The sequence below is a fragment of the Acinonyx jubatus genome, chromosome B1, assembly GCF_027475565.1.
Source record: "Acinonyx jubatus isolate Ajub_Pintada_27869175 chromosome B1, VMU_Ajub_asm_v1.0, whole genome shotgun sequence".
NCBI classification, from domain to species: domain Eukaryota; kingdom Metazoa; phylum Chordata; class Mammalia; order Carnivora; family Felidae; genus Acinonyx; species Acinonyx jubatus.
In genome coordinates, this window is record NC_069382.1 from 118,973,439 (window position 1) to 118,986,460 (window position 13,022).

Here is a 13,022-nt window from a genome sequence, read left to right on the forward strand (position 1 = left end):
TATTATCCTTTCACTGCAGATGGATTGCTCCATTTAGGGATCATAACTTTTTAAGAATAAGAAAAGGATCACATCAGCTTAAACTTTCCCTATATAAATCACTTTGGTCCCATGTATTACCTGGTACCACCTTCAAAATAGCTATTAATGTGGAAATAATTTCTGTTAAGTTTTGAAGGCCACCAGAATCAAAGATTAGAAACATATTAATGGTATGCAATTCTAGATATATGTGGGCTCATTTATAATGTAAATGTGCTCTGTTATCTTCTTCTGAGATTAATTCTCTTACAACAGGGAGTGGTAAGGATGACATGGCTAGAGGAATGGGTTTGCTGTCGCAAAGAACTTCTGCTAAGCCCAAAATTTCTATGCAAAAACGTGGAACAGGCAAAGTACATTCTTTTTTTATTGATGCCAACAAATGGTCTGAGCAAATTGGTCAATAATGAGCATGGAGGTGGGGACATTAGCTAATAATGTCTTTATGGGGAAATATGTATAAAAAGAACGAAGCAAAAAGAGAGAGTAAAAGAATTTATGTATGTTTTATTAAGTAACTGATTAAAATTTTTTAAAACACAAAACAGTATAAGGAAAGTCAATGGAAAAGATAGGAATTCTACCACATCATAACTTAAAACTTCCAAGCACAAAAAAAAAAATATCATAAAGAAAATTATGAAACAAAAAACAAATTGGGAAAATGTTTGTCAAAAACATGAGACCAAATAATTAACTTCTTAAATATACCAAAGGCATTATACAGATTAGGAAATAGAAAAATGAGCAAAGGCTAGGAACAGGCAATTCATAGAGGAACGAATAGAAATGATAATATAAAATTACAGAAGAGTTACTATAAAATCTTAAAAAATGTGAATTAAGACCAAAAAAATTATAACCTTCAATTTAATTAATTTTTTATTTTTAATTTTAATTTAATTTTAAATTAAATTAATTTAATTTTAAATTTAATTTTAATTTTTAATTTTTTTCTAATTTTTAAAAATCATACTGGTGAAGCAAATAATATCATATGCTGCATTTGAAAATCTAAATTTGAGGGGCGCCTGGGTGGCGCAGTCGGTTAAGCGTTCGACTTCAGCCAGGTCACAATCTTGCGGTCCGTGAGTTCGAGCCCCGTGTCAGGCTCTGGGCTAATGGCTCAGAGCCTGGAGCCTGTTTCTGATTCTGTGTCTCCCTCTCTCTCTGCCCCTCCCCCGTTCATGCTCTGTCTCTCTCTGTCCCAAAAATAAATAAACGTTGGAAAAAAAATTTTAATGAAAATCTAAATTCGATTAATCTTTCTGAAGAAGAGTTTGGTAATATTTTTATTAAAGGACTTAAAAGATTCACATTGGTCACCCAGTAACTTCACTTTTAGGAAATTTTCATAAGGATATGATTTGAAATGTGACTAAAGATTAATATATAAAGAATAGTAGCAAACATTTAGAAACAGTTTAAACGTCTAATGGTATGGAAATTTCAAGTAAATTATGCTTCCTGCAATCAATGACATTATATAACTTAGCAAAAGTAATTCTCAAGATGATTTTTTAATTACATGCAAACACATCCAAGATATAGGTTAAGTGGGGGAGGGAACAAATTTAAAACTGAACAGAAAGCATTTGATTGTTCCACCACCAATTCTGTGCTAGAGGAAGAAGGCAGGCAGCTCCTGCTACATGCATGCTCCCTCACCAGCAGGCTCCCCCTCCATTCTGTTCCAAGCCTCCTGACAGTTTAAGAAGTGGTGGGAGTTTCAGATCAAGAACCAAAAGTCTGGAAAGACCAGTGACTTTAGGAGAGTCTCATCCCACAGACCCTCAGCATTATGGAATGTTACTTATTTTCATTTTTCTCCCAGATACAATTCATCCTTTCTGTCATTTCTCAATGGTACCGTGAACATCTAAAAGCACCTTTGTGAACTTCCAGAAGAGCTTAGCATGTTTTTCAATTATTTTTCTTGCATTTTAAGATGAAATAGCTGGGACTAAAAAGAAAAGATCATGAAAGAGATTTATTTTCTGATCCTAGGTATGGCCCTGAACAAACTCCTTAATAATGCTTTGCACTGGGCTCCACATCTATAAAACCAGGATAGAAAGATCTTTTCTTTTAAGCCTATTTTGCTTCTTTGTTTATAAAGTATTGTCAGCATTGGTAAAGAATCTATCATGATACTTTATTACAAAAGTGATCATTCTATTCTTTATAAGAATCATAAATTTATAAAATTTTAGGGTTGTGAGACATGAAGGACCTTAAAGTCTTGCATTATCATTATTGAAGACAACACACTAAATTTAGAGAGATTATAACGTTGGAAAGGAAGCAAATACTGATATTGGTGTAGACATTCAAATTGAAACTGCCAACTAATGGAAAAAATCATTAACGAAGCAAAACCCATTTCTCGAGAAAGATTTTCAATGTGGAATATACTCTGACCAAAACTCCAGTTTGTTTTCATATTGCTTGCTGATTCTTGAAAAAACATATGGTATTAATCGTGAGCATTATCTTACTCACGTGAATCCAGGTGTTTACCTAGATGGTCTGTGCTGCAAACTTTTGACTTTACCTGGGGACTCACCTACAGAGGAGTATGGGTCAGTTAAACAAAAAATGACAGAGACCCTGCTCTTGGCCAAGTTCAAGGACAAGTGTAAAAAGGCTCATGACATGTCGCTGTCCTCAAGGGGCTTATAGAAGTGAAGAGCAATACATGTAAGGAAGATAATTGGACTTTAATATGGTAAATAATAAGACAGTGGTGTGTAAAGTTAAACATGGTACCTTGAAATTTAATGGCCAATCGCTTAGAAAAGATGGTATCTGAGCTGAGACTTACAGGATAAGAAACTGCGTGAATATAAAAGAAATTATAAATAATTGGTTAGCGTTGTGCTGTGCTGTGCACATCTGTTGCTAGGTCAGTGAACCGCTGACACTGTTCCGTGGTGAGATTAAGTGTAGAAACTGAGAATGAGCCCTTAAAAGTCGTCATAGCAATCTGATATTGCTGCAACATTCTGTTTTGAAATATCAGTTTGAAATATCAGTTTTGAAATATCAGTTTTGAAATATCAGTTTGCAGCCGGTTAGAAATTTTTGGAAACCAATCTGGTCTTTCACCCTAGATAGCTTGAGAAGCACAGGTCCAGAAGACATAGTTCAATGCCACAAAGGCTGGGAAATGAGGCCGAAGTAGTAGAGGGCCCCAGATCATGGGAGGTCTTGTTTCCCATGGTAAGTCATCAAGGACTTCAGAAAGTGAAAATGAAATACTTTTTCTAAGGAGAATAAAATCAGATTCTTTCCTCCTTCATTACTGCCATCAAGACATTTTGTCATTTGGGGAGACCTCCCCCTCCTGCAAACTTGGATGGAAAATACCCAGGAAATGAGTTCCAAATTTGAGAGGGGAGTCTGTTCTGCAGTCATGCCTAGAATCATTGTGCTCTTTCCAGAGCTATGCTACACTCTACCGTATACTGGACCATCTATCGGTTGCAGATGCTCTAGAGGACATCAGAAATACTCTGCTCTACAATCCTTCCCATAGCCTAAGACATGGATCCAGTGGCCACTCCCTGCTCTGCAAAGCACTCCCCACTATGGCCACCAGTGTCTAACTTGCCCCCATGCGAGGCAGCAGTGTAACTAACTAACCCTACCAAAGCCCCTGCTTCCACCAACCATGCCATGAATGAGCAGGGTGCAGGTCTCTAACCGCTGGCACCACTGCGCACCCCACCCAGACTCTCGGGAACCACCAGTACTGCCATCAGCAGCACAACAACGTCTAAGCCCTGCCGGCTCAGACCACACCCCCCTTTTCCCACTTAGGCACAGAAGCCCCCATCTCCTGCTCCTTTGGGGGCCAACACGGAAAGTTGTTTCTGCATTGCAAAGAAGAAATCCCAAAGTGATCAAATAAAGCCCTGGCTCTCCTGCTCTCCTTCTTGTGAAGGAGAATTGGAGAGTTGTCTGTTCACATTTCACCCTGATAAGCACACAGCAAGCAGCAAAGCATGAAAGTGGCCAATAAACGTCTACTCACGTTGTCACCCCAAGGAACAGACCGCCAACTGCCTCCCATTAATGATTGGGTAGAGTTAAGGACTTTCATCAGAAGAGGAATATGATGATATTTGTGCTTGAGACACATCACTGAGTGTTCAATAAAGATTAATACAAGAGGAGTAAGAGTAAGGAGTAAGGCTGGAAGCAGAGGAGTTAGAAAATTATTGCAATATTCCCTAGGAAAGGCACAAGGGCTTCGCCAGTTCTCCAGGTACAGTAGGGATGGAGCTGAAGAGGCAGAACGGGGTAGAGAAAAGTCTGGAAGGTGAACTTTTCCAGAGGTGGTGATTGATTGAATGTGGGCAGTGGAGAATGAGGAAGATTACAAGTCTAGGTGTGCCCACTTTTCCAGCATGAGTACCTGGGTAGGTCATGGAGGTTAGAGCAGAGATTTGAATTGTACAGTGAGAGGGAACAGGTTTGGCTGGCAGTACAGTAGCCCCCCTTTACCCATGGGGGACATGTTCCAAGACCCAGGTGGATGCCTGAAACCACGGATAGGACTAAACCCTGTACATGCTGTGTTCCTTTCCTGTGCATACATACCTATGATAAAGTTTAATTTATAAATAAGTCACAGTAAGGGATTAACAACATTAACGAATAACAAAATGAAACAATTATAAAAATAAACTGTGATAAAAGTTAGGTAAATGTGGTCTCTCTCTCTCTCTCTCTTTCTCTCTCTAAAAATATCTTGTTGTACTATACGCTCCCTTCCTATGATGATGTGAGATGATAACATGCCTACTTGATGAGATGGAGTGAGGTGAACGACATAGGTGTGGTGATATAGCCTCGGGCTGCTATTGACCTTCTGATCAATAGGTCAGAAGGAGGACCCTCTCCTTCTGGACCAAGGCCAACTGCAAGTAGCTGAAACCAGGAGATGGGAAACCACGGCTGGGGTGGGGGGTCAGGCTACTGTAGAGTGTTGTCCCTTGAGACACCTTGACTTTGAAGTGCTTGTGAGACAGTCAAGTGATTCCATCGGGTGGAAAAAAGCAAGTCACTCATATTTCTTAACAAGAAATGGTCCCTCCAGCATCTTCTTCACTTTCTTGCAGTCTGAATGTTTTTCCCCCCACAGGCTTCATCTTCAGCTTCTGTGCTCCAGGGGTAGCAAGGGAGAAAGCTTCGTGGACTCTTTCCTGATGTCCAGTCCTGCTCTCCAGTCTGCCAGTCACCTGTCCCAATAAAGTGATGTCCAGATGGCATGCAATAATTTCATTGAATCTGAAGAAGCCCGGGCCTCCCCCATCATTTGTGACATGAAAAGCACATTACTACATTTTATAAGAACATGCTTGGGAGTTTTAGGAAGGACCTTTGTGAGCAGCTAACCTGACAGCCAGGTAGGTGGGTTCCTTGATGACATGACCTTCCCTTGAGTTGAAAGTTTCCAGAGCCGACAGTTCCTATCCGTGGAGACTTTCCTATTTTCTTGGTGTTCTCATATTACCTAATGTTTGTATTTATTGTTTTGTACTATGTTAATGCAGGGACAATTTGCAAGTGTATTATTAAATGTTAGGTAGAAATCATGCCATGCCACTTTGTACATAAAGGTATTTTATTCATATTTTCATGTGTTACTTTTAATAAATAATTACTATATTCAACACACTAAAATATCATAATGTGACTGTGAAAATGGCAATGGTATTGTCTTCCCATAATCTTGAATATTTGGGTGCTGATTATTTGAACATGAGAACTCACTAATGAAAGACATCTGCAATAAGTGAGAAAGGAACAAAGGATTCACATATCAGACTCCGTTAAAGGGAAGTCAATTTAACATCTCTTTGGTTTTTCTATTTGTAATTCACACTATGTGACAAGGATGTAAGGGCATTTATGACACTCTGTACTGCATTCATTAAGATGATAACAGGAGTGAGACTTTTTATAATCCATTTGGTTGATAGAGTCTGTGCATTTTTATATATTTTTTTTTTAGAAATGTAATGATTTGTTCTAGCAATCATTGTCAAACGTCCAGTGTGTAGAAACCAATACTTCATAAATATGTAACTATGATATGACTTTTCAGTATATCACTTTCCTAAAAAAAAAAAAAAACAAAAAAAACAAAAAAACCTACGATTATAGCTGCCCTCCATCAGGAGCCAGTTCTTCTGTTGAAAGCTGACTGATCAACCTTGACCACTTCTTGGACACAAGGGATCGAAATGTCATATTGGTTGAAGTTCTATGGAAAGCCTTGGAACTAATGCGCTGCCAGTGGCAGGAAGCTCTTTAGCTTTTATGATTACCTAAGCTGCTTTCCATGATAAATTACCTTAGTGTTGTGAGGGCAGTGTAATAGAGACAGAATTTTGTATTTAAAACTGCTTTTTAAAAGTTCATTTTTTACAGTGTATTTCAACACTTCCAGCTTTAAGAATTATATAAATAATCATCTTGGTTTTAGCTTCCTGATGTCTGGATTATGTCTAATCAAGGACACCAAGCAAACATATTATTGAATGATGCCTCTTTGTGTATCTTTGAGAAGAGACATGGAGAATAAGGGGGAGGAGGGCAGGGAAAAAGCAAGCACGAAGGTAGAGAAAAAGCCAAGGATCTCTGACATGCATCTCCCTTGAGGGATGCCTTGCCTATGGTCAACTCTAACCTACGAGCCTTTAAATGGGAACAGCAATGAGTAGAGCAGTGTCTCCCGAAAGAAAATATCCCAACACCCATAGAACGCTCTACTGAGTCCCTCAACAGAAACCTTGTTACACAAAATGTACCGCAAAGAAACAAACTTTTCTGTGATTTAAATGACTACAAGTGATATATTATTCTGGTCTCTAGAAAAACCATTTTCTTGACTTTTCATAAGTATTGTTGAAAGAGAGTTTACAAGGTGCAGAAAAGGGAAAGCTTTTTAATGGTCATAAAAGAACGAAATTCGTTCTAGTTCAAGAATTTCATATAAAGAATATGCTTTATACTAACAAATCTAGCATTAAATCTTTAAAACAGCCAAAGTGAAAAGAGGATTGAAGTCTTTGCAGAGATAATAGTGGCATTTTACAGCATCAATCTCTTTCGTAGGTAATGTCTACATTTTTATAAATCAACTTAAGGTTCTGTTAAAGTAGGGTGTTTTGTTTTCAAGCCACAATTGCCATTAATCAGATGTTTCTTAATTATCTGATTTAGATGATCTACTTTTTATGCCTGACTTATTGTAAGCTTTTTATTCTGATATGTAGTTCAAATGTCACTGCAGCAAAGGAAAGGCTGTATTTATATCAAAGCTAAACCTTTCTATGTATTTGTTCTGCGTGGCAATATGAATATAAGTCTATCAATAGTCAAAACCTAAACAAGCTCTAATTAACTGGCACTGTTGTCATCTGAGAATAAGCAGATGTTGTTGGACGACATAGGGCCGATGATCAGCCAGCAGGGAAAGACTTCTAAATTCCCCCTTGCTGAGCTGAAATATTCCATTACACATCTGACAAATCTATGCCTTATTACTTGTCTACCTGCCATCGTGAGGATCAACTTAGGACATGGACAAACCTTCAACAATGAACATGCTGCTTTCCCTGATTTTCTCTGTTGAGCCCTACTTGTGATTATGCAAGATTTTATGGGGTTCCAAAAAGAAAAGTAGATAATGTCCTTTAAAAGTTATGTGTTGGGTGACCCTAGTCTCAAAGCTACGAAACTGCTAATAATGACCCATATTAAAGATATCCATCACTTGTGGTTAATTAAACAATAGTTACCTTGAACTAAGAATTTATGATGGATGATCCATGGATCTTTCCTTAAAAATTTCTCCACAAATACAAACCAGATTTCTCGTGTTTCATTAAATGAGTATACTTTGTCCTTGCTTCAAAGGGATTTGTCTTACAGGTGTCCCTGGATATATTTTCTTGTTCTGGATACTTTTTAAAAGCAAAACAGTTTTGACAAAGAAAATGGAAAAACATCCATCATGTCCATCGATGTTACATTCCTGAACTTGAAGTCAGAATTCTACTGAAGTGATCATGGACTAACATCATTAGTTAGCTAACACTATATCCAAGACTCCCTGTGTGTCCAGCATTATACTAAACACTTCACATTCATCATCTCAGTTAATCATCACAATAATAGTAAGAAATAACTTCTAACCTTTTATTATGTTTTGCTTATTATTGTTATTGTCATAAACACAAACAAAAACATATCCATTTTAAAGATATGGAAGCCAAGACAGAAAGTTAAATAACTTACCTAAGGTTGTACAACTAGATAAGAGCAAAAATTTGGATTCCAACCTAAATCCCAAATCCCTGTTCATCATCACTATACTACTTAATCTTTCTAATCTCAGTTTATTTATCTATAAAAAGGGGTGAAAACATTATACCCCTTGCCATAGTGAAAACCAGGGACCAGATTTATCATCCCCTTATAAACAATTGAAAAAACTAAACATCTGTTTCAGATGATGGACAAAAGGCAGAACTGGACCATGATCCATAAGAATAGAGAAACAAAATTGTGAGTCCTATGAAGTCCTGACTTTGACACATTTCAGACCAGTGGCATAGAGGGGACCCCTAAGTAGAACCTGAGAGTCATACTGAGTTGAGGACACATAGATTGAATCAAGGGGACTAAGGTAGCCAAAATTTGTGGAGGAGAGTACCAGACAGGAAGGAGCTACATAAAGGCCTCCAAAAATCTGCATTTGGTGACACTGTGTCTGTTGATAATGGGATATTAAACTGTGCATACACTTAGGGTGAAATTCCATGAAACCAGGCAAAAAAAAAAAGGGGGGGAGCTGTGTGCTGAAAATTCCTAGACATCATAAAGGGTAGAAAGACATTCAAGGTCTGACCAATGATATTGGGAAATCCTCATTGATCACCTTGATTAATGAGCCCATGAGAGTCACACTTTAGTATAGTTGTGCTAAAACACCTATAGAGTAAAGGTGGCTTTAGATAAACCCTAGCCCAGCCTAAAAGCAATCCCAAAAGCATGAAAAAAACACAACACATTTAAAGGTCTCCCAGGACAAAGTCTGACAATCTTTTATTAAAGAGAACAAAATAGGACAAAATAACAAATCAACGTAAAGTTCCAAATATTCATCATCCGATATAAAATGATACAGATGTCCCCAAAGAAGTATGCTGTGAACCTTACATGAGAAAAATTAGTTAATAAAAGTGATTTTTAACAAGGGTGCTATATTAATTCAATGGAAAAGGACAGACTTCTCAACGAATGGCTCTGGAACAATAGTTTTCTCGTGTGCATAAAAAAACTAAAGTCAACACTTACCTCATACCACACACAAAACAACTTGAAATGTGTCACAACTTAAACATTACATCCAGATATATAACATTTGCTTTCTATAGAGTCAGTAAAGATTCCCTAAATAGGACATAAAAGGCCAAAACTAAAAACAACATGATAAGTTGAATTTTATCGAAACTAAAAATTCTGCATTTTGAATGAGCATTAATAAACTGAAACTAAAGAATAGAAGAAAACATGGGAGTTACATATGTCTGACAAATGGCTTATATCTAGAACTCAGTCATCAATAAAATGCAATTTTAAATCTACAATGAGATACCACTACATATCCACAAGAAAGGCTAAAATTATAAAGGCCAATAATACCAAGTGTTGGAGGGGATATGGAGGAACTAGAACTCTCATACATTGCTAGTGGGAATGTAAAATAATACAACCATTTGGAAAGGAAGTTAGCAGATTCTTCTTGAAAAAAGGAAAGTTTTAAAAGTTAAATGCCTACTTCTCATATGACAAAGCATTCCACTTTTATATATTTACCCAAGAGAAATGAAAACACATGTCCTGGCTGAACAAAGACCTATAACTAAAGGCTCTTTTCATAATAGCCAAAAGCTATAAACAATAAACAAATGGTGGTAGAATCATACAATGATTACCAAGCAGCAATCAAATGGAACAAACTACTCATACACGTCCCCCAAAATGGATGAATCTCAAAAACACTATGCATTATGCTGTAAAAAGAAGCCAGGGACAGTGGTGTGCATACTTTATGACTCCATTTATATGAAACACTAGAAAAGAAATCAAACCAATGGCAGTCTTGAGCCAGGGATGACGGGGAAATGCCAGGAAACAAGCACAAGGCAATTTTTTTTGAGATGATAGAAATTTCTGTAGTTTGTGGTGTGGGTTAGATGGTGTACAGATTTGCCCAAACTCAAGCTACACATTTAAAATGGGTATAATTTTAAGTATAAAATATGCCTTAATAAAATTGACTTTTAGAAATATTTTGTAAACTTTTTAATATTTTTTTCCTTCTTACACTTTTACTTTGAGACATGATAGGAAAATTCTACAAGTACACATGGAAAAATAAGACGTGATCACAGTGAAAATTGGAAACAAACCAGAAACCTTTAACGCTTGTCAGCTAATGTGGAAGCTAAAGTTCTGAGAGGGACATGCTGCAAGGCTGACAGGAATGGTAACGGTGTTCCTCTCTTTCTTCCTCACCCTCTCCTTCAACAGAATCCACACCAATCTCCTCATAATTCTTCTCCAGGGCACCTATGTCCTCAGAAGCCTCAAAAACTCTCCTTCCTCCATGCTTTCAACCACTTACCAGTGAATAAATCATATATACATCAGGTGAAACTTGTGGTCCAGGCGAGCCCAGGACTCAGCAATGGCTGTGGTATTGCTCAGCATGTGCACAGCTCATTATACTTTGGCCAGGTCTCCACCAGGTACCACAGTGAGAGACCTGTAATCAATACCAACTTTGAAGCCAGTGGGGTACCAGCCCACAAAGGGGATGCTTGGTCTTGTTGGTGGCAATGGCAGCACTGACGTCTTTGGGAACCACATCACCGTGGTACAACAGGCAGCAAGCCATGTATTTACCATGATGAGGGTCACATTTCACCATCTGGCTTTCTGGCTCAACTCACATACTAGTGGTCTCTGCTCAGAGGACTGTTCATGGTAGGTTTTCTCAGTAGAGATGACAAGGGCATATATGGCCAGAGGGAAATGGATGTGGAGATAGGATACCAGGCGGGTCTGGAATTCTGTCAGATTGAGGGCTCCATCAAATCTGAGGAAAGCAGTGACGGAAGACACAATCCGGCTAATGAAGCAATTAAGATTAGTGTAGTTTGGGCACTCAATATCGATATTTCTATGACAGATGTCATAGATGGTCTCTTGTCTATCATGAAGGCACAATCAGAGTGCTCCAGGGTGTCATGGGTAGTGAATAGGAGTTACAGGGCTCAACTACAGCTGTGGAAACCTGGTGGATTGGGTAAATGGAGAACTCCAGCTTGGACTTCTTGCCATAATCAATAGTTATTCCATCAGCAGGGAGGTGAACGCAGAACCAGTTCCCCCTCCAAAGCCGTGGAAAACCAAGATGTCTTGCACACCTGTGTGCTTGTTGGCCACTTTCTGAATTTAGTCCAAGATAAGGTCAATGATCTCCTTGCCAGTGGTATAATGCCCTTGGGCATAGTTATTGGCAGCATTTTCCTTGCCTGTGATGAGCTGTCCAGGGTGGAATAGCTGGCAGTAGGTACCAGTGTAAACGTCACCAATGACTGTGGGTTCCAGGTCTATAAACACTACCTTGTGCACACACTTGCCAGCACCCACCTCACTGAAGAAGATGTTGAAGGAGTCATCTTCTGTCATTTGGCATCTGGCCATTGGGTTGGATGCCCTATTGCAAGCAATAGAACTCCAGTAGACATTGCTGATCTGGACACCAGCCTGGCCAACATAGATAGTGATGCAGTTGTGCGTGGTGGTTACAGACTAGGAGGCACAGGCAACAACAGGAGCAGACACCGGGTCCCAGTTATCGTCCCTAACAAGCTGAGTTGAGGTAAGTCATGCACTGACTCTATAAAGTTTTTCTAAAAGGAGGACTTATATCATTACCTTTCTGATATGGACTGAATTGTGGCGCCCTCAAATTTGTATATTGAAGTTCTAACCCCCAGTACCCCCGGAATGTGATTGTGTTTGGGGATAGGGCCTTTAAAGTGATCATTAAAGTGACAAGGACATTTCAATGGACCCTACTCCAATGTGACCGGTGTCCTTATAAGAAGAGGCAATTAGGAGACACACACACACAAACATGTACACACACACATACCGGGAAGACCATGTGAAGACACAGGGAGAAGACAAATGTTTACAAGCCAAGAAGAGAAGTCTCAGAATGAAACCAGCTCTGCTGACACCTTAATTTTGGATTTTTTGCCTCCAGAATCGTGAGGAAATAAATTTCTCTCATTTGAGCCGCTCAGTCTGTGGTACTTGTTACGGTATCCCTAGTAAACTAATACAGGCCTACAGGGTTATGGAGATAATTAAATTAGATTATGATTCATGAAAACACAAGATATAATAACTTTTTTCCCTTCTTGATTTTCCTAGTAACAACCAGGGTTAGAACTACTCATATTTATATTCAAAATTAATTGGGAAGACTGGGATCCCTTTCCAACACCTGGAAGAATTCCTAAACCCTTCTGTTCTACAACTAGATTAGAACCTTCTCTTTCTAAGCATCATGATTCTAGTATTACCTTTTAATATAAATGAGCTTTTAGTGAGGTTAACATTTATCCGATAAGCTATTAAAATATTTAAATGCTTCAGTATCTTTCATAAATAGCCGCTATCCTAAGTCTACTGCCCCCCCCCCTCAATTCCCTCCCAGAGTAGCTCTTCAGGTCCCTCCCCTGGGACCTAAATCTTTCTAGGATCCAGCACCTGAAGGGATAATGTCTGACAAAAGTGAGGCCATCTGTTCTTATAAGTCAATGCCCCATGCCACACTTACGATTAGTTACTTTGACTAGCACTGGTTTTAGGGATGTGTT

General features: G+C 38.5%; 1 protein-coding gene and 1 pseudogene across 1 annotated transcript in view; one reads left to right on the top strand and one right to left on the bottom strand.

Moving 5' to 3' along the window:
* The window catches only part of EMCN (endomucin), a 101,578-nt gene extending 95,855 nt beyond the window's left edge, over nucleotides 1-5,723 (top strand). Inside the window, exon 12 of the mRNA XM_015076752.3 lies at nucleotides 5,192-5,723. The gene's annotated coding sequence lies outside the window, so the exon portion shown is untranslated. The remainder of the gene's footprint in view (nucleotides 1-5,191) is intronic.
* Nucleotides 5,724-7,081: 1,358 nt separating this feature from the next.
* LOC113599889 (tubulin alpha-1 chain-like) lies at nucleotides 7,082-12,827 on the bottom strand (annotated as a pseudogene).
* Nucleotides 12,828-13,022: the final 195 nt, after the last annotated feature.